At 37.5% G+C, this 21,194-nt stretch overlaps 1 long non-coding RNA gene across 4 annotated transcripts in view; it reads right to left on the bottom strand.

Annotated features, from left to right (window-relative positions):
- Positions 1-21,194, bottom strand: part of LOC111560084 — a 132,554-nt gene that overhangs the window by 76,653 nt on the left and 34,707 nt on the right. For 2 of the 4 annotated variants that reach the window (XR_002741591.2, XR_006597319.1), the window contains one exon: positions 18,036-18,157. The exons of the other annotated variants lie outside the window; for them this stretch is intronic. This is a non-coding gene — a long non-coding RNA (uncharacterized LOC111560084). The remainder of the gene's footprint in view (positions 1-18,035; positions 18,158-21,194) is intronic. 4 annotated transcript variants of the gene reach the window in all.

A 21,194-nucleotide genomic window follows, 5' to 3' on the forward strand; every position in this document is an offset into this window, starting at 1 on the left:
CAACTTTCATAAACTATTATTCCCAAGTTATATCCAAGCAGTTGAAAATGGATCTGAGAAGTAACAAGAAACAGACCAGGGGCAGCTGGCTAACGTGCCTTTATTTCAGGGACACTACATTCCCTAAACTTGACAAAGCATTACCAGAGGATTGCGGAAATTCCAAAATTATTCTTTCATTATGTGAACTTAAGAAAACTTTACAAAGTATGAGGAATAAGCCTACAATTTCAGATTTCAAAGTAGCTATTCTCTTATCAAGACATAATTTAAAAAATATATATCTTTTTTTTTTCAAAGAAAAATAGAAAAGCCCTTTTGGTTTATTGCATAGAAAAACATTCATTTTCAAAAATACAAATTTAATCTAGATTATTTTACAGTAAATTTAGGGTGAATAATTTCTTTCATTTCCTGTAGACATAAAGTAATCTTGGTTTGAGAAACATTACTACTTCTTGCTATACCCAGTACTGTATGTATGTCTGTACACTGGTGGTTTACAACAATGAAATTACAGATTTATATACCAACTGGGGTGGGGGTGGGTAAATGAATACCAGGTTGCACTATTTCCCCTGGTTAAATTTTTAGCCTATAAATCAAACCATTCTGAATTACCATAAGTGTGCTTATAGTCAACTACCTAGCTAACTAGAACGTTAGGTAAACCTAAGAACACAGACATACTGACTGCTCGGTTAATGAGTTCTTTAAAGTCCCTCTTGTATTTGAGGCAATCAACATTAGCGACCTTGTCACTTTCCTTTCCTGTTGATTTTTTTGAATATCATTTTCTTTAACCTAAAAGGTCAGTGAGAAACACAGTGATTGTGTATGATGCTGAATGAATGTGTGTGTGTGTGTGTGTGTAGAGGGAGAGAGAGATACCGTGTTTATTTCAATAAAATGTTAAAAAATGTTTCTTAATTTTAATCATAATTTGGCCAAAGTGAAACACTTTTGGTCTTTGATTTAGTAATACTTCCTTATAAGACCTTCAATTTAAACCTAGTATCATTCAAGACAATGATAAGGAACATGTACAGATTAGTGGGGGGAAAAAGTTGAACTTATTTAAATCATAAATAGCATAGCTTATGTCCCCGACTGGCTGTTTCTGTAAATAAAGAAAATGAACCCGTTGTAGCCAAGGCAGTTTCTGTCCTAACCACATGTGAGAACATCTTGGTTTATAGAGGGAATATCACCTCTAATGCAGAGTTCACTATTTCTAACCCCAATCTTGGTTGTTTTAAAATTTATGACACAACTTATTTTTGAGCGCCTTTTCTACAAAATGCACAATGTCAGTTATTTCTAGATAAATGAAATTGTCTGATGAATTCTAGGTGACAATTTCCTTTCCTCCTTTTACCAAGAGGAGGTCTAAGTTCTGGGCATCACTAACACACTGGCCACCTAAATAAAACTTCAGTTGTATAGAATGGTTAGCGGGAGGAGCTGAGTATTTACTCTCTTGAGCTGACATGAGTTGTCAGATGGCAAGAATGTGATCCAGATGTTCCCATATGGCCAGTAAGGGACAGTGCAAATGAGCTGCGATTTTGGCCAGGGACGGTGCCAGATAGGGGCAAACATACTTCCTGACTAAAGTCGTACAGAGTCTATCCAGGCAGTTTTCTGGAAGGAGACATGGGGTCGTGGGGAGGTCTGCAGCGCCATCAAGGGCAGAGGCAGGCAAAGCGAGCAAGGCAGTTCACTGAACCCTGTGCAATGCTTGAGCCAGGTCCTGCACGCTACACCTATTCTCCATGATGTCATTCTCACTTCTGATGCAAGGCTGAGGGATTTTATCACCGATGAGACTGGGGATAGTATGTTTGGGCAGGCGCAGCCTTATCTCTGGTTCTTTCTTTTGCAGTGGACTTCCTCACAGTGCGTGTTCTTTTTCTCTTGATTTGATCCCCTTTATGAAGTTAGCCAAGAGAAGAAGGTTCTGCTTGACAGAAGTCTGCATTTGACAGTTGCTCTGTCCATGATTTGTGGGAACTTCCACCGAAGAGGTTAAAGAGGTACAAGTTTGGCCCTTGGACAAAGTCTCATTTCACAATCCAGTTTTCCACAAATTGTGTGATCCTTACTTCACTCCCTGTGTCTATTTTTTCTACTGGTTCAGAATTGGGGGCGGGGGGAGAAGTGATTATCTGCTTTAAACACCAAAACCTACTAACGGATTATTATATTGATTGATTCACTAATTCACTGAAGAAATTTTCTTTAAGCACCTACTATATGTTGGGATTGGGGTTAAATCATGGAGATAAAATAAAAACATATGATCTCTGAACTCATTATGTCTGTGGCTTAGAAAAGATTGATATAAGATTATTATAATAGCACCTGTGATTTCAAACTGAGATGATCTATTGATTGCAAGCACGTTGTAAAGGGAATTGATCTTGATAGACTAATTTAAGAAAAAGGAGTGGGGGGGGGGGCGCCTGGGTGGCGCAGTCGGTTAAGCGTCCGACTTCAGCCAGGTCACGATCTCGCGGTCCGTGAGTTCGAGCCCCACGTCAGGCTCTGGGCTGATGGCTCAGAGCCTGGAGCCTGTTTCCGATTCTGTGTCTCCCTCTCTCTCTGCCCCACCCCCGTTCATGCTCTGTCTCTCTCTGTCCCCCCAAAAATAAATAAACGTTGAAAAAAAATTAAAAAGAAAAAGAAAAAGGAGTGGGGTTTCAGGGAGGACTTCCTTGTAAGAATGATCCTCAGGGTTAAATTTGCAGGATGAGTAAATAGCTAACAGACTGAAGGGAGACAGTTCTAGTCCAAAGGACCAGGAAGAGTTATCCCTCAGTCAGTTCTATTTATACTGAAATAATGGGTCAATGGGCATTACTGGGGGCCGATGGTCTTAAAGGAGCCCTGTGCAGATTTAAGGCAGTTTATGTTTACTGGGTCCTTGAAAATATGTTTTTTCTTTCTTTTTTTTTTTTATTTTTTTATATGAAATTTATTGACAAATTGGTTTCCATACAACACCCAGTGCTCATCCCAAAAGGTGCCCTCCTTTTTTCGACAGGGCCCACACCTATGTTCTGTGGTCCTGACTGTGGTATGAAAAAACCACAGAACTCCCAAGAAACACAGAGAAGGCTTGTGTGGCTCAAAAGCAGAGACTCAACAGGAAAGTGGGATAGACGCAGGAGAATTAGAAGTAGCACATTTCAGAATTGCATTCATAAGAATTGTAGGTTTTATTATACGAACAATGGGAGGCAACTGAAGAATTTTATGATCAGATACGTGTTTTGAAAGTGTCACTCATGTGGACAAGGAATTGAAAGGTGAAAAGTGATGGCAGAAAAGATATGATAGTATGGTATTTCTATTGTCCTTGTGAGAGATGATAATATTTAAGGTGGTAGCATGTTTTTAGAGAGGCCTTGAGAACTTTAAAGCTGTAAGTCAGGGAGACAGCTGTGCCATGCAGAAAAGCTTATCTGTCTGACCTGGGCAATTTAACTCATAGTCGTAGTATTCTTGCTTAGGAATCTTGGGTGTAGTCACGGTTTATAGGAAAAGATTTGGGTATAGTTTTGCATATATTTAGCTTAACTTTTATCATACATATATAAGTCAGATCAAATCTTATGTAGATCTGAAACTCACAGGAAAATTCAGAAGTTCACATACACAATTAAGAGTCATCATGTAATAATGGAAATAAGTAGGAAAGTACATCTGGGGATCCTTATGGAGATAACTTTAAGTCACAATCTCAGTATTTCCAAAATTTAATGGTCAGGTGGGAGATGACAGTATGCAGGGAGAAAGACAGGATCGAGGAGCAAAATGTAGGGAGAAAACAAGGAGCAGGTGGATGGAGAGTGATTCAAAAAAGATCAAACGGCCAACATATTTGAAGGATGTTAGTGTTAAAGTACGAGGACTGACAAATGTTCACTGAATGTAATGGCTTTAAAGTCACAGGAAGCATCAGCAACAATTATTTTTGCAGAAAGTCTCTAGAGTCTACAATACTGATATGGGTTAATAAGTAAAGAGTGAGGGAGAGGTCCACACTCATACAAAGACTGGCTCATACAAAGACTCATCCAAAAGACTGGCTACAAATGGGAGCGGAGTGAATGGGTGATAGCTGGAGGGCACAGTGAAGCAGAGCTGGGGAAACTGCTTTTATTATTGTTGGAGATATCGTGTGGTTTAATTTTACAAAGGGAGAACATTAAATTGGATTAAATGCGGAAGTGAAAGATTGATTTCACAAGTGGTTTTTGACTACCAAACTAAGAAAGAATTATAATCAAAGCACAGGTGGAAGTGAGACAACATAATTAATGATTTTCTCAGGTATTTAGTAAGTGCCTACTTAATGAGTCTGAGAAATGGGACCAGGAGGTAATAGGGAACAACACTTCTATAAACCGTGGCCTTCCCTGGGACCATAAAGTAATGTGTCATCAGAACAAAGTTTATAACCCTTTCACATTCAACTTTCTGAGACAGAATGTTTATTATTCTAAAGCTATCTACTAAAGTTAACTCATTTTTTTCATTTGTAATCAGATCCATTTAAAATATAAAACCCGATGTGATACGGTCTTTGCTAAAGTGTTTCTTCAAAAAGGCAGACGAGCTAAATGTATAAACAGATACCTAACTGAACTGTGAAATTTTACTATTGCTATTGTGCTCAATTTACTTTGTTGAATTTTAATGTTAGGATGCTATCAAATCATAGCCACAAGAAAATGCCCTGCATTACAAATGTATATACCGAGTTCCATGAATGTTAATTATTTTATTCACACCAAATTCTCTGTTCAGTGAAATATTTGGTTTTTTATTCATAACTGTTTTCTATAAAAATGTATTAAAGATCCCAAATGGTAATACAATTATTTTACTATCTTACCGAAGGAACAGAATGACACTGTTGCTCAATTTATTAATAGAAAAAAGGTAAGAGTAAAGTGTATTTGTTTTAAAAAGTAAGTAACAATGAAGTCTTTTTTTTTTAAATTTCAAGGGCACTTCAACTCATCTGTCAATATAAAATCTAGTCAATATTCACAGAAACTGCCATTTATATATTACAAGGTATGATGAAAGAGTTTTGCTTTTAGCAAGTGCAAAGAGGAAAATTAAAATGCCACAAAATGTATGGAACTTGAAAAATATGCATTCTAGCTTCATTTGACAAGGGAAATTTGTCAAACTCTCAATTGTACTTATTAACCACATGGCTTCACAGTACCAGGTTTTATCTCCACTTTTAAGTTATATTATAAATTTGGCTTTCTAGTTAACAAAATACCCTGACACAATAAAATGATACCTTCTCCTCTTACCAGGTAAGATGAACTTTCAGCATCAGCTTTAATTAATATTTTCCTTATTGTATTTTGACTTGCTGAAAACTAGCATATTTCCTAAGTTTATACATAGACGTTCTCTAAATACTCAGTTCTGGACAGTACATCACAACTGGGAAGTCTGGAAATGCTAATAGAAACAGGTGGTATTTTCAAATGGAAAACAGCCACTACTGAGTTCATTTATGTTAGGTAATTACACTTCTCATTACCTTTTCCTGTTGATGCCAGATTGGTTGTGATTCCACAGGGAATACATACCTAAAAACTGCATTTTCACAATTACCTAGCACTTATTTTGTTCCAAAACTGATCCAGAATATGAAAATTTACAGATTGCGATGAGACATGATTTTCCTGCAGCTAGAAGAACGCATGTAAATTTAAAAATTCTCACTCAACACATTACCAAGACATACCCCTTTTCACCTGTTAGCACGGCCTTAATCGATTAGAAATCTCTTACTGTAAGTAGTAAGAAATGCCAAATTCCAAATAACAAAGCATCCTTCTAATATTTTCTTAAAATTAAGTTTGGAATGTTACTAGCCAATATTATGATTTTGAAAGAGAGAAGGCGTGATTGATTGATAGATACTCAATCGTGGGCAGCTAGTGGTTCTGAGCCTTACTCTTAATTGACAATGAAGAAAGTTGTTTGCTTTTGCAAGAACAAAGCAATGAAGATCCATTATTTTGGGGATGGATAGAGCCATCTCAGGATGTAGGATGAAACTTGACCGTGTTTTAGACATGTTCAGATCCATTTGTCAGTTAATGTATAGAGCTCAATTTAAAATCTATTGGACTAAAGATTAGTCCAATCTTTAGTTGGACTGGATTTCAGTCTCCTATCTTGATTATATACTGGCTTTTTATAAGAAAACATAGTATATTTAGTTTGCAAAATGGTGGAAAAATAAGCAAGAGAGAAGGTAAACAAAGAAGCACACATCGACCAGCACCAATGTTAAGTTCCCTCCTCCCGCATACAAATACCAACTGTGTCCCATTTCTGATTCTTTCCACCCCTCAAACTCTTCTAGATTAGCCCTTTAATTAACAAACCAATTACAGTCAGGACCCTGATATTTTTTCTCTCTTAAATTTTATTTTTGTAACTATGAATTTCATCGTATTGGTCACATCTCTACTTCACGTATACATGCAATTCTTATACATCGCAGACATCTCACAGAACTCATGCTTTTAATATTTAAGGACTTCTTTTGTCCCAATAACCAGCAGTCTTGATTATTTCATGTCAAAGGCAGCAGTTTGCATTCTGTAAAGCATCATTTTGCCAGTAGCGCCATTCTTTGTTCAAAGTAATGTGCAATTTCTCTTCACATTTAATCATAACTATTTTGTTTACTTTCACAATTGGGAAAAATTATTTTCCAATATATGATTTCTCTTCTCTTCCTAACAAACTATTTTCAAATGTTCTGCCCCAGAGGCACTTTCCTTCATTTCTCTTCCTTTCTTGCTTAAGACACCTGTCAGTATGTTTAATATTTTCTATTATCTCTCCAACAGAAGGGGCCTCAGGCTGTAGCCTGACAAAGGCACCCGAAGGTATCGACTTCTCAAGTAGACCCCAGCTGTCACTACTTTCCTGTCCTCTTGTTCTAAACAGGGAATGATTGAAGTGTTTGGTCTAATGATGTTTTAACATTTATTTAGGGCTCATTTTGTGTCAGGTCTTTAACATGTAAAAGATACAGGTCCTCCCTCCAAGGAGCTTACATTCTAAGATATTCAAAGAAGACAGATATGCAAAGAAGCCCTTTGTAAAACATATTTTCCCAAGTGCAAGGGAACATAAATGGAAAGAGGAGAGGGAAACATGAAAGGAGAATTTACGACAGAAGCAAAAAAGAGCACTGGCTCTCTGTTGCCATATTAATTGTAGAGACAGTCTTCAACAACAGAAAATAATTTCCATTAAAGAATCAAAACTGGGGAAAATGAAATTGCATTTCTAGTTTTTATTCTCACATTTCTATAATTCTCAATGTAAATATCAACTTTCAGATAATACAAGATGGCTTATTTCAGGACAGATCTCCACAGAAAACGATTTGTTCTTGGAAGAATTGGAAAGATTTCAATGTTGTTTCACTCAGGGATGAATCTTAACATCAGATAAATACTGGAATGTCTAGTGGCTTTGAAGTCTGGGTAGAAGAGTAGGGGTAGATTTTAACTCTTCCTTGAATTGTATTCAAATTACAGAGAAAAAGGCATTATGAAGATCATTGGCTAGGAAGACAGCACTGGGGAACAGCATGTGTATTTTGGATTCACAATTTGATAGCAGAGTGATAGGTGATATACAAGAATTTCTCCCTCTATCTGGGAAAAATGGGTTGCCAGGAAACTTTACTATCTGAAAAGAGACTTAGAAAAGAAGATTTGAGGTACATAAATGAAAAATCCTAGATAAAACCATAAAAACAGAGAGTATGAAAAACAACATGTTATGGCACAGAAAATACAATTCTCAGGGTGAACAAATAGGGAAAAAGTGAAAATAGTTTCTATAACCTACAATTTCTATATGTCAATAAGCAGTTGCTGCCATCAACACCCCTTTTTGTTTTAATAAATAAGAAGGCAAAATTTTTACCCTGGGAAGCAAATAGGAGATATCCTAGAACAGCAGTCAGCAAATTCTTCCTCTATGTAGCCAGATATTGTATACAGATCTCTTCAGCAATTATGCAATTTTGCCTATATATTGTGAATATATTGCCTATATACGTGTGAAACAGTTACAAACAACACAGAAATGAATGAAAGAAAATAAAACTTTATTTTCAAAAACAAGTGGATTGGCAGGTTTGGTTCATGGGTCATAGTTTGCCAATCTCTGTTCCGGAACCATTGAGGTTATCTGTAAAACGACTCCCAGTTGGGCTTTTGATCCCTCACTTCTTTTCTTTTTTTTTTTTTAATATTTGTTTATTTCTGAGAGAGAGTCAGAGTGTGAGCAGGGGAGAGCAGACAGAGAGGGAGACACACAATCCGAAGCAGGCTCCAGGCCCTGAGCCGTCAGCACAGAGCCCAATGCAGGGCTCGAACTCATCAACTGTGAGATCATGACCTGAGCTGAAGTCGGACACCCAACCAACTGAGCCACCCAGGCGCCCTAGTCCTTCACTTCTTTAGTTTAATTCTATGGCATTTGATTTTTATTTTTTTAAAAAGGGATAGTTTTATATATAATGTTATATCATAAAAAAACATGTATTTTGAATTTTAAAATATTGTACATTTGATCAGTATTAATCCATTGGTTAAGTTTCAGGTCACCTACAAAGTCAACAAAAGGGAATACATTTATATATCAACAGTGAACTAGGTCACATTTATAAACACACACATTTATTTAAGATCTTAGTGTTGTTACCTCACTCTTTTCTCACTCAGGGCTCTTTGTGAATATTCTTCCCACTGTGCCTCACCTCCTTTAGTCTTGACCAGGGGTACACGTTATTCTCAGAGACAGCCCCTCATTGTGCTGTAGAATGTCAGCCATGCTCTGATTGGACCTCTACACACTGCTGAGGTGCAAGCACCCAATGTGTGACCGCAAGAGAATGGTTGTTGGACCCTTAACGGAGCTGAGGTAAGGTGAGGCTCACGGCAAGGAGTGATCTAAATAATCTTATGACTCAACTGGCGTTCTTTCATTCAGCAGCTGTCAAAAGTGTACATACCCAATATATCCATGCTACAGCTACATTCATCCTTCTGCAAGATCTCTTTACTGAAACCAGTATGACATTCACAACGAATCAAGAAACGGTCACTCTTGTAGAGGCAGCCCTGCTCCAAGTTCAGTCAATTCCTTGACTCATTTTATCCCCCACTATGAGGAGAGACCATCAGGACACTTGGACCAATACATCTGACTGCTTTGGTCTGGCCTCTCAAAGTTATGGACCAAAAGCTTCAACAAAAAGCATGTACTTTTCCCAATAACAGACATAGTATTTTAGCACTTCATACCCTACATCCCCATTTAAGAAAGGAAAATAAATTCCCAACATTTTGGAGATGTAGTTCTGTTAATAAACCTTATTTGAGATATTCAATTCTGGTCAATGATGACATTACAATTTCCTCTAAGAACAATGAAGCTACTCACTTTATATTTGTGTAACTAAGGGAACCTAATTAGAGATTTTCCCCAAACAAAAGGAAATCTGCCAAAGGTACATTGAATTTCTCTCTACCTCTAGAGACATAAACTGTGGCAACTTTTAAATACATGTAGTCCAGCTCCAAAAAGATTAAGACACAGTATTCACCAGGCACCCAATTCCAATACAATTAGAATAAACAAGTATCGACAGCAAATTTCCTAATGTAATCTCTGAGGAAAAACTGAAGACTTTCAAGGGAAGCTAGAATCAAAGCATGTAGAAGCAATCACTGTAGGCATGCCTTTAAAAGATGAACATGCCTTACGGAAAACCAAATGGAAGTACCAAATAGCTTGAAAGCCTATTCACACAAAATATCCTGTTTCCCTGTGTGGTTTCCTCTGCTGGAAAACCGCCCCCAACTCCATGAAATCTGTTTGGTTCACTCCCTCACCTCAACTGGGTCTTCACTCACAAGACTTCTTCCATGAGACCTTTTCTAGACTCCCCACCAGAGACTGAATCTCCCTTCCCCACTTTCCTCCACACTCCATTCCTCTACCTTATTTTGTTTTTCTCATCAGTATTTATCATTATCAAGCTTTGTTTCACCTGGTTTATGTTTTTTCCCCCTCACAACCCTAGATTAGAATGAGTGCTTCAAGAAAGCTAAGGCTTCCGTCTTACACATAGTAGGTGCTAAGCAATTTCTTGGTAAATAGGTAAATGACTGAATGGATGAATGAGCAAGTGAGTAGCTCTTTCCCACACAATAATATAAGCCAGCCCATTTCTCTTCACCAAAATTTAATATGGAGTTAGGATTTGTGGAGACTTTTATGCAATTTAAAAATACTCATTTTCTACTTCAGGTCTATCAATGTTTTCTTTGCTAACTTAAATTTTTCTCAGCTTGTTAGCATTTAATGCTTGATAATGCCACAGCAGACAACCACCCAAATATAGGGGCATTTTATCAGAGGTACAAATAATTGATGTAAAAAAATCAACTTAGTCTACAGGCATAGGGATGAAGAAGAAAAATATTGGTCTAAGTCATTCTACTAACACTTACCTTAGCCTGTTCTCAGTCCTTGCAATGCCAGTCATGAAGTATCTTATCTTAAAGCACAGACTGCTTCTAGGATGTCTATTTGCTCTTATAAATTACATATAATTTATTTCCTTACTGATTAGAAATGTGAAAAAAATATCTCAATAAAATACTTAAATATAAAATACTTGAGCATACATTTAAGAAAGCCCAGAAACTGTGTGAATAACAGTATAAAACATATTGAAGGTCAAAAATATCTGAACAAACGGAAAAGTATTATGTGCTCTTTGATGGAAAGAAAATAATAAAATTGTCAGGTCTCCCAAAATTAATATAAGGATGTACTCCAAGTTCAATTAGGATCCCAATTGTTTTTTTAATTGGATAAATTAAAATGTATATGGAAAAATTAATAACTAAGTGGCAAGGAAATGTATGAATAGAGAATAGGAAGGGAAAAGTTTCTGTGCCTCATTTTGCTGCTGGAATATGAGGAAATGATGCTTTCATATCTTACTATGGGAATATGCAGTGCTATAAGCTTGGAAAGAGAACAGACATTATCTAGTATAATTACAAACACACAGACCCTGTGATTCACCTATGTGACCCTAGAATTCACTCCAGAGAAATAAAGACCTTGGTATATGAGGCATATGTACAAGAATGATTATTATACCATTGTTCAAAGGAAAAATAGGAAAAATAACTACAAATCTTTCTGATATCCACGGATAAGGCAATGCCTGGGAAAATTATGGTAAATTCAAATTATGGAATATCACAAGGAGACTAAAAATCATAACTTTATTCTACCTCAAATGACTTGGAGATATTCATATTAGGAATCATTTAGCGAAGAAAGCACAGATAAATGTGTGAGATATGATGAAGCATATGTATTTGTATCTAAACATATGAATGAATACTAGGCAGGATGTGCAGGTGTGGGTTTTGGGGCAAAGACAAGGAAATGTGGAGATGTGTGGAAAAGCAAAAGTCAAATAAAGGTGGCATTAACAGTAAGGCATATATAATATGAACACATTTATGCATTCATATAAAATTATATACACACTCAGAAACCCAGGAAATGCAAATCAAAACCATAATGAAATATAACTTTATGACTCTAGGGATGTTATCATCAAAAAGACAGGTAACAACGTGTCAGCAAGAACATAGATAAATCGGAACCCTCATGCACTGCTGACAGGAATGTAAAATAGTGCAGCTGTTTTGGAAAACATTCTGGCAGTCTCTCAAACAGCTAAACATGGAGTTACCATATGATCTAGAAATGCCACTCTTAGGTATAGACACAAAGGAAATTAGAACACGTGCACACAAAAAATGTACACAAATATTCATAGCATATTACTCAATAGCCAAAATTGGGGGGAAAAAACATCTATCAGCTGAAATATGGATAAAGTGGATATGGATAAATAAATGTGGAATATCCATACAATGGAATATTATTCAGCCATTAAAAAGGAGTGAACTACTGACACATTGTACAACATGGATGAAACTTTAAAACATGACACATGAAAGAAGCCAGTTGCAAAGGACCTCCTGGCATGATTTCACTTAAATGAAATGTCCTGGGGGCATCTGGGTGGCTCAGTCAGTTGAGTGTCCCACTTCTGCTCAAGTCATGATCTCACGGTTCATGGGTTCAAGCCCCACATCGGGCTCTGTGCTGACGGTGTGGAGCCTGGAGCCTGCTTCAGGTTCTGTGTCTCCTTCTCTCTCTGCCCCTCCCATGCTTGCTCTGTCTCTCTCTCAAAAATGAATAAACATTAAAAATTAAAAAAAAAAATTAAATGTCCTGAATAGGCAAATCTATAGACAAAAAGTAGGTTTGTGGTTACCTAGTTCTAGGGGGTGTGGGGAGACTAGCAGTGAATACTAAGGAAAAGAGGGTTTCTTTAAGATAGAATGGAAATGTTCTATAACTATACTGATGGAGGCACAACTTTGTGAACAGGCAAGTAAAGGGGGTCTGAGCAGCTTCTCTACAAGGGACCCTCAAAAGTAAGGCGGAAGAGTTAAGCTGAGTACCCCTCCAAGATGACCATGGACACAACCTAATGGAGCCCACCACATTAGCACAGTCCACGCACATCAAATGCAAGGGTGGATGGACGGTCTGAAGTAAAGAATGCCTCCCTACCAGCATAAGGGGACATTTGTCTCCTCCTCCTCCCCTACCTTTCTGCTCCTAACAACAGCAAAACTACAAGGAGAAGGGGAAAGAGGCACCCCACTGAGTGATCCTGCTCCCATATCGCCTCCATGAAATATTCAGCCCACAGATGAAGTCGCTGGGAATTAGGCAAGGGCCAAAATCTGTTGAGTCTGTGATTGAATTTTTGAAAATGAGTAAAACTGAGACTTACTAATAATTGAAAGTGGCAGGGATTTTATGGAATCTGAGGAAGCTGTCATTAAGCCACCTCCAACCCAGTGGGAAATCTAGATTCCAAAGGTAGTATCTGGGCAAAATAAACTTATGTCATGTTTACACCCCAACGCCTTAGGCAACAAACTGGCTGCATTATTATCATTCTCTTTCCAGTTGACTCTTTTCCATCAGCTTTGAAAGATGCTTGATTCTTTTAACAAAATATGAAAAAATGAACAAAACAGTTTTTGCTCTCTTGTGTTATCTAAAAGTTTTATTGGGAGTTTGACTACTTGCTGATTTCAGTTACTTTTATTCTCTTTTGTCACCTTACTCCATTATCTGCCTCTTCTCTCTTACCACACCACCAAAGATCTTTATTCTCTGCTATTAAATGCAGAAGACACTTTTCAACCAACACCTACCTAACTCAGACTCACGGCAGCATCTAGTGCAAGTGAGCATGCCTTTAAATGAGCCCAGTTAATAATGTCCTGAAATAATCTAAAGTTCTCATACCAAGATATTCTAAACCTAAATATTTCAGCAAGATTCTCCAGACACAGTCACACACAAATCCATATACAACCAAGACAATATTTCAACATTCTTCATAAATAGTAATTAATCCCTTAAAATGGTGTTATTCTTAGTCCATATTCAAATTTCTACAATTGATCCTAATGTATTTTTTTACGATTAAACTTTTTTCCTGGAAATATCCTTCTCTAAGCTTTCAAGGCTCAAGTTTCCCTATTACTTCTACTATCCATCAGACTTATTCCTCCCTGAGTCTTTTTAGGGCATTAAATATTAGGTTCCTTGTCAAATCCTTCCATGGAGTTGTTTTTTTTTTTTCATTCTAGTCTAGGTACTCCCCCCATAGCTATGACTTTATCACCTTAAACTCAACAAGACTCCTATTTTTATCCCCAGTATCTAATCTACTGAAATGTGTTATATTTACTTCCTAAAGAGTGTTTACTTGTTCACTTTTCTCATCTCTTCAGCCACTGCATTAAGTACAAGCCATCCTTCTCCATGACCTCTGCTATGGAGCCTTTTCACAGCCACATTACCAACTGGTTTTCTAGACGTTACTCATTTATTTATTTTATATTTGGTATTTCTAATTTTTAAAATTTTCTTTTGGAGGGAGACAGACAAAGGGAGAGCACATGGGGGAGAGGCAGAGGGAGAGAGAAAAAGCATCTTAAGTAGCCTCCATGCTCACAGTGGAGCCCAATGCAGGGCTGAACCCCACAACCCGGGGATCATGACCTGAGCCAACATCATGAGTTGGATGCTCAACCAACTGACCCACCCAGGAACCCCCATATTCGATATTTCTAAATGATGTTAGTATTCACACTTGGCCCATGTTTGCATCTTGTGTCCAAATCCATGAGATATTGGTAGTTGATAAAGTATTTTGTAGTAAGAATATTCTTTTTAAAATCAAAATATTAAACCATTTTGTTGCTTAAAACTTTAAGCTATTTCTTTTATGACGAACCCCAAACTCTTTACCGTGAACACCACCAACAAAAAGACTTTTGTGAAAAAAAAAAAAGACTTTGTGTGATCTAAGCCCTAAGTCCCTCTCTTATTTACCAATATGTTCCTCCATGTTTTCTTCATTTTGCTCTATAGGTTTTTCTTTTAGTTCCCAAAGCCCACAGTTTTGGGGTGTTTTTATGGTGGCCATTACCTACAATGCTCATCAGTCAACATCACCTTCATTGCCCACAGATATTAGTTATCAGCTCAAATATTTGGTCCTCAAGAAATATTCACTGTTGCATCCTCTCAGGAAAGCATTACCACAGTTGATAAAAATAACTCCTTGTGATATTCTGGATAGGAGGCTCTCTTCTCCACTAGTCTGTGAGACACATGAGGTGTAGCCAGGTGTCTGATTTTAACTGAGTTCGGATGTTCAGCCTTAACACAGCTCCTGTGTCATAGGGATCCTCAACAAATATCCATTGAGAGGGGAAAGAAGTCGACAAATACTTGCTTACTTATCTAAACCATAATATAACTTAGAGCAGGTAGATTTTGTAGCTAGGGTAATAATATTGAGTAAATATACAATATAAAAAGTGCAACAAAAGTTGATCAAAGGCAGGAAAAAAAATTAAAGACGAAGTCATCTCAGACAAAGAAAAAATTAAACTTGAGCAGGAATGATTATGAAAGATATCTTTGCAGAAGTTTTAAATTTAATGACAAAGGTAATATCCTCAGAGAATACAGGCTGAAGTTCAAGCTACTTACAGGGGTAAAATAAACAAGTTCCATCATGACTACCTGTTTTCTGCTGTTCCTGGCGCTATTAATATCCCAATGCAGTGGGAAACCGGCCCTTCTTTGGAAACCTGATGTTGCCATGGGCAATGAAAACAAAGAAGGTTCAAGATACAGAAAACAATCCTATTAATTTGCAGGTGTCAGGGCAGAATGGTTCTACAGTGCAGTTTACACACCATTTAATTAATGAAAGTCTATTGTGAATGATAGTTTGCCAATGAGTCAGATAAGATTCAGATGTGATGGGCAGTAAATCAATGAAACAGACATATCAGCACAGTTGGAAATGGAGAATGAAGAAAAAAATGGATACACTGTAGTAGCAGACAGTATTGGATACTAGAAAAAAGAGAACTTGATAATTTATGTTTCTGTCCCTGCAAACAAGATGCATTCTTAATTAAATAATTTGATACTAGTACATCCTTACTGCTTAAGTATGCTCCCCTTTTGTTTATTTTGCACAAGGTACCTGATGTATGGGCATGTGCATATTGATTTCTTGCTAATTTTGTTTTTTATTAAATGGTCTATGGTATATTTTGACATAATCACAGAAAATTAGATTAAGAATGGTTCTATAAATGTCTCTCTTTCTCCTTTAGTGCCTTCAGAATCAAACACACACACGCACACAAAACAAAAAGCAAAAGCAAAAACAAAAACAAAACACAAAAATCAGCCAAATACTGTTCTTCCTTCTTTACTGGTAGATGTAGGAGGCAGCAATTTGACTTTTACTCTGGAGGGTATGTGCTGGCATAATCCTGACCATGAAATTAGACAACTTACTGGTGTCATATCCTGAATCTTCCCCAGGTTTCTCTGCCGTCCTTGGAGCACATGTGTGTTGCCAAGCCTATGGTGTACAAGTCACCTCCAGGTGTGGGGGCCCTTTTGAGGGTGGGCCCCATGTGCCTGCATAGGCAAAACACTCAGGAAGCTGGTCCTACCAGGGAATCATGATGCTGCTGCTGCCCTTGCCCCTGTAGGTGTTATGTTCAATTAATTCTCTCTACAACTTTCTGCAGGCTTAGTCCCCATGACTGCTGGCACATAAGGGCCACCACACGCCCTCTATTACTGGGGAGTCCTATCACTCCAGCTTTCTGACCATTTCTCCTAATCGAACCTGAAACAGATAAGAAAGGACCACTGAACTTTGCAGTTCACTGCAGGCCAAACTGAACTGTATGTTTCTTAACAAAATAAGTATTTCACATACATTTCCAAATGTGTTTGTATAGAACTCTATTGGCCAATATGGTCGCTGCTGATCTTATTTGGTTACTGAGGTCTTGAAGTGTGACTACCAGGAATTGAGATCCGTTGTAAGTATAAAATAAATCCCAAATTTTGAATATTTAGTAATAAAAAGTAATTATCTCAATGATCTTTGTAATATTCCATGTTAAAATTAAAATATTTTGGGTATATCGCATTGAATAAGATCTGCTATTGAAATTAATTTTGCCTGTTTCCTTTTACCTACAGTCAAAACGATTTAAAATTTCATAGGAAGGACTTTTGAATCTGAGAAATAGGTAGAGATGCACTCTTTGTCAGTATCCTGCTAAAGAAAACTAAAAGCCCTAGACATCACATATTAAACATAAGAAGACTCTGAGCGGTTGGGGGGTGGGGGAATGGGGGGAAGGCAGATCCACTAGGAACTTCAGAACCTAACTTGAGTTCTCTGGATTTTCTTTTTGCTCTATAATATCCCTGACTTAGAGCTGCAGAAGCTAGCAACCCAGAAATTCCAATGAAAGCAGACAAAAATATCCACAAGAAAAGTCCATTCTCTAATCAAAGAACAGGGAAAGGGACTAGCTACATATACAGAAAACTTATAGATAATAGCTGCTCTACTCTAGCCAAACATCACATTCAAAACCATAGCCTAATGTCTATCCATGCCAGCAGAGGCTGAGTGGGGAGCATGGCCTTTGGTGATCCTAGGACTCTAACAAGACAACAAACATCCTCCAGAGTGGTATCAGAGAAGGTCCAGTAGGGAGCTAGGACTTTACTCCCACTTACTAATTATAATATTCACCCTCACCCCCTTCCAACTGTGTCCATAAAAACCACATGTGGAGTCTAGATGTTCACCCCTAACCTGCGAGCATCCCCACCCATCCCTGTTGTAGAAATGGCAGAAGTGGTTCCAGGGAGAGTCAGTACTTCCAGCATCCCTGAGAACTAACCATATCCCTTGCGCCATAACACAAGCCTCAACTTGTTAAGGCTTAAAATAATTTAAATCATATAGTGTGTTCTACAAACACAATGGAATCAAATTGGAAACCCATCACTGAAAGACAATGGGAAAATCTCCAAACATGCCTAAAGAACCTACTTCATGGCACATGCATCTCACTAAGCATTTTGAAGCCTTTCTGCCTACAAATTAGCAGGTGAGAAGAAGCAGCATCACGTTGGCAGGATAAATGATTCTTATCAGGAGGAAGTAGGAAGGCTTTTACCAATTAAGAGGGGACAGACATATGTTTGGAACCCATGTTGTTCACTTGAGTGCCCCTTCTTACTCTTTTGTCCAAATATAACTGAATGGATGTGTGGAACAACCTGGCATTAGGAGGGCATGATAGCCCAGAGCTCAGACCCTTGTGGAATGAGTTTTGGTCACATTAGAGTTAAGCAACCAGGATTAGCTGCCAACTGAAGGTAGGGTGGATTTAGAATGGGTAGTGCAACATGGAGATGATGAGTACCATTTACAGCCTCAAGTCCAAGTCTGGAGTTGAGAGAGTCACAGCATCTCACTCACTGCCTTCTCCAGAGGTCTCCTCTACAACAGACATCCACAGCAACTTGGAATTGCTTCTCTGCAGATCTGACAGGAGAGGTGAAAACATGCAGGAAAAAAAAGGTGAACTATGGAGAGGGTACACCCCTCTTTCTCTTGGCTTCAGTATGTGATTTAAAGATACAACTTACCAGAACTTACCGATTCACAATGCGTATTTGATTCTTAGAACTAAAAGGCAAAGGCTTATTTTAAAAGACTTCCTAGTTCTATTTTCTTAGGCACCACATTTTCCTAGAGAACAAATGGACATGGGTTCAAGAACCAAAAAGACCTAATCTTTGTTTTGACTCATGCTTATTTAGCTGCAATAAAGCATGGTGATATCTAGTAATTTTAGGATAAAACCAACTGTTTTTCCTGGGCTCACTGTATTCAGAAAAGTAGAATTGCACCTTGTGGAATTCTTAGAGATTGTTCTGGAAGAGAGTTGTAACTAGGACGTTTACTTCAGGCTTTTACCTCTCCGTTTGGTATAAATGTGTCATATAAAATACATGAAAAAGTTCGATAGTGTTTCCAGCTGTCAGATATTTGTACAGGAAAGTGTCCTTACGCTCCCCATTTATTTTAGATGCAGAGTCTCATACCTATCTTTTGAATTTCCTGGGTCCCCCAACATAACAGAAGATTTTCACTAGTTCTCAACATATGGTTTGTTATCCCAACATTTTCTGAGGTGTCATTTGGAGACAGACCACAGTTTTCAGGGAGACGGTTCATACTACACAAAAAATATGGCTACAGCACTCCAGAACCCAAAAGGTATTCATGATAATGTGTAAGGTAACACCCTCAGTAGCTTGAGCAGCATTTCTGACACGTTAGCTCCAGGCAGTACCATGAAGGGGAGGATTGGAAATGGATGGAGAATCTATGTCTAATTCTGTCAATCTTCCTTCTCTCTCACTCCCTGCTTTCCCTCTTCCCTTTCTTCCTCCCTCTTCCTATCATTCCACTTACTTCTCTTCTCTCGTTATTTCTTCCCACTTTCTCTCCCTCCTCCTACTTCAAGCCCTCCTCTCTCTCCCTCTCCCTCTCCTGCTTCTTCGTTCCATCTCTGACTTAGAGCTTTGTAAGAAAACTAGCTTACCCTGAAGTCAATCTATCTTATTTATTCCTCTAGCCCAAAGAACTCTTGTAAGTACGGACCACCTTTTCATAGTTGTTTTAAGAATTCTTTCTTCTGGGGTGCCTGGATAGCTCAGTTGATTGAGTGTCTGACTCTTGATTTCAGCTCAGGTTGTGAGATCGAGCCCCACATTGGGCTCTGCATTGAGCATGGAGCCTGCTTAAGATTCTCTCTTTCTCTCTAAAAAATAAACAATTCTTCTTCACGTCTAGAGAAGGAGAAGTGTCCTAAATGACATATATTTTTTGATTTCTTTAATTCCAGGACACATTATAAAATTATAAGGTCTATTAGAAAGAAGGAAAATCTGGGGCACCTGGGTGGCTCAGTCAGTTGGGTGTCCGACCTCGGCTCTGGTCATGATCTCACAGCTTGTGAGTTCGAGCTCCAAGTCTGGCTCTGGGCTGACAGCTCAGAGCCTGCAGCCTGATTTGGATTCTGTGTCTCCTTCTCTCTCTGCTCCTCCCCCATTCATGGTCTGTCTCTCTCAAAACTAAATAAACATCATAAAAAATTAAAAAAAAAAGAAGGAAAATCTAAGAGGTCTTATGCAGTGAAGCTATGTCTGTTTCACAAAACTTACTTAGACAAGTTCATATACAAATGCCTACCTGAGTATAAATGCATACAAAGGCAGAGAAAGACAGAGCACTTAATTTACGATATTCTTAGCTGTGAGTGTAAAACTATATATTGCATATATGTTCTATGACATGTGCTAAAGGAAATAGATCATATTCAGAGAATGTTAGCACCAAATTCATGAATTATATGAGCTACGGCCTACTATTATATAGTCACATACATTTCCTGGAAATACAGCCTTCCTTTCCAAGCGTCTCCTTTTAGCTTGCCCCCCAGACAAGCTTTATAAAAGATTTCAATTTATAAACATTTCAATTTCATTCACAAACCCAATAATCCCTTGGTTCGCTACATATTAAAGATGGCATCTATTAAAGAAACAATTTATTACATAGTTCCTTTCTTTTAAAATGGTAATATGGAGCCTCGCAACATAAACATCTCCACTACCATATTTGTAAAGACAATTTTTGTATATACCATATCTATAAAGTTGCATATTTACACTGCTATGAAATGTATCAGTTATATAAACATACCTATAATATATATGATAAACTGTACAAAATGCACTATTATGCTTCAAATAATATCAGAATAAAACTACATATGTATATAAGTAATACATATTCTTAAATGATCTTATTATTTCTTACAATTTTAGCCTTCCCTCATGTTTCTGTACTCATCCACAAATGTAAGGTTAATGAAAGGAAATATAAAAATAGCACACTAGCTAAGAGTTTAATAACGATAAATAAGAAAACGGCATACCATGTTGACATGCAACAGTTCCGCCACTGGCTTTTATTTTTAATATGACAATGCAAATAAAAGAAGCATAACCTCAGTGGATCTTCTGGAAAAACAAATAAATTCCAAAATGAGGACTGAGTGTCCATCTGTGCATTTTTCAGCCACAATGACAAATTGTTGATTTCATACCATGGGCATTATTAAACTCCCAAGTCCTGCCAACGCAGCTTTCATACACAACAGATTATACTAATTATCATTTGGGGCCAAACTGACACTCTTAATATTAACTCTTATTTACCTGAATGGATAAATCAAGTATATAGAACACAAAAGCCAGCAATGTCCAAAACAAAAAATAATTGGACTGGAAGATGACATTCCCTGGCTAATAAATTCTGATATCAGCTTCGTTTCCAATTTGATAAGGAAACAGAACAATTCTGGGTGTCTCTGAATCAGCCTTTCTGACAATGAAGAGCCAGTGTTGTCATATGACTCCAAACAAAACTGTGGTTGTCTGGATCTGAAATTTTCTTTTTTTATTTTTTATTTTATTTTTTTAAAATTGTTTTTAGTGTTTATTTTTGA

Source organism: Felis catus, chromosome B1 (assembly GCF_018350175.1).
Source record: "Felis catus isolate Fca126 chromosome B1, F.catus_Fca126_mat1.0, whole genome shotgun sequence".
Classification (NCBI taxonomy): Eukaryota; Metazoa; Chordata; class Mammalia; order Carnivora; family Felidae; genus Felis; species Felis catus.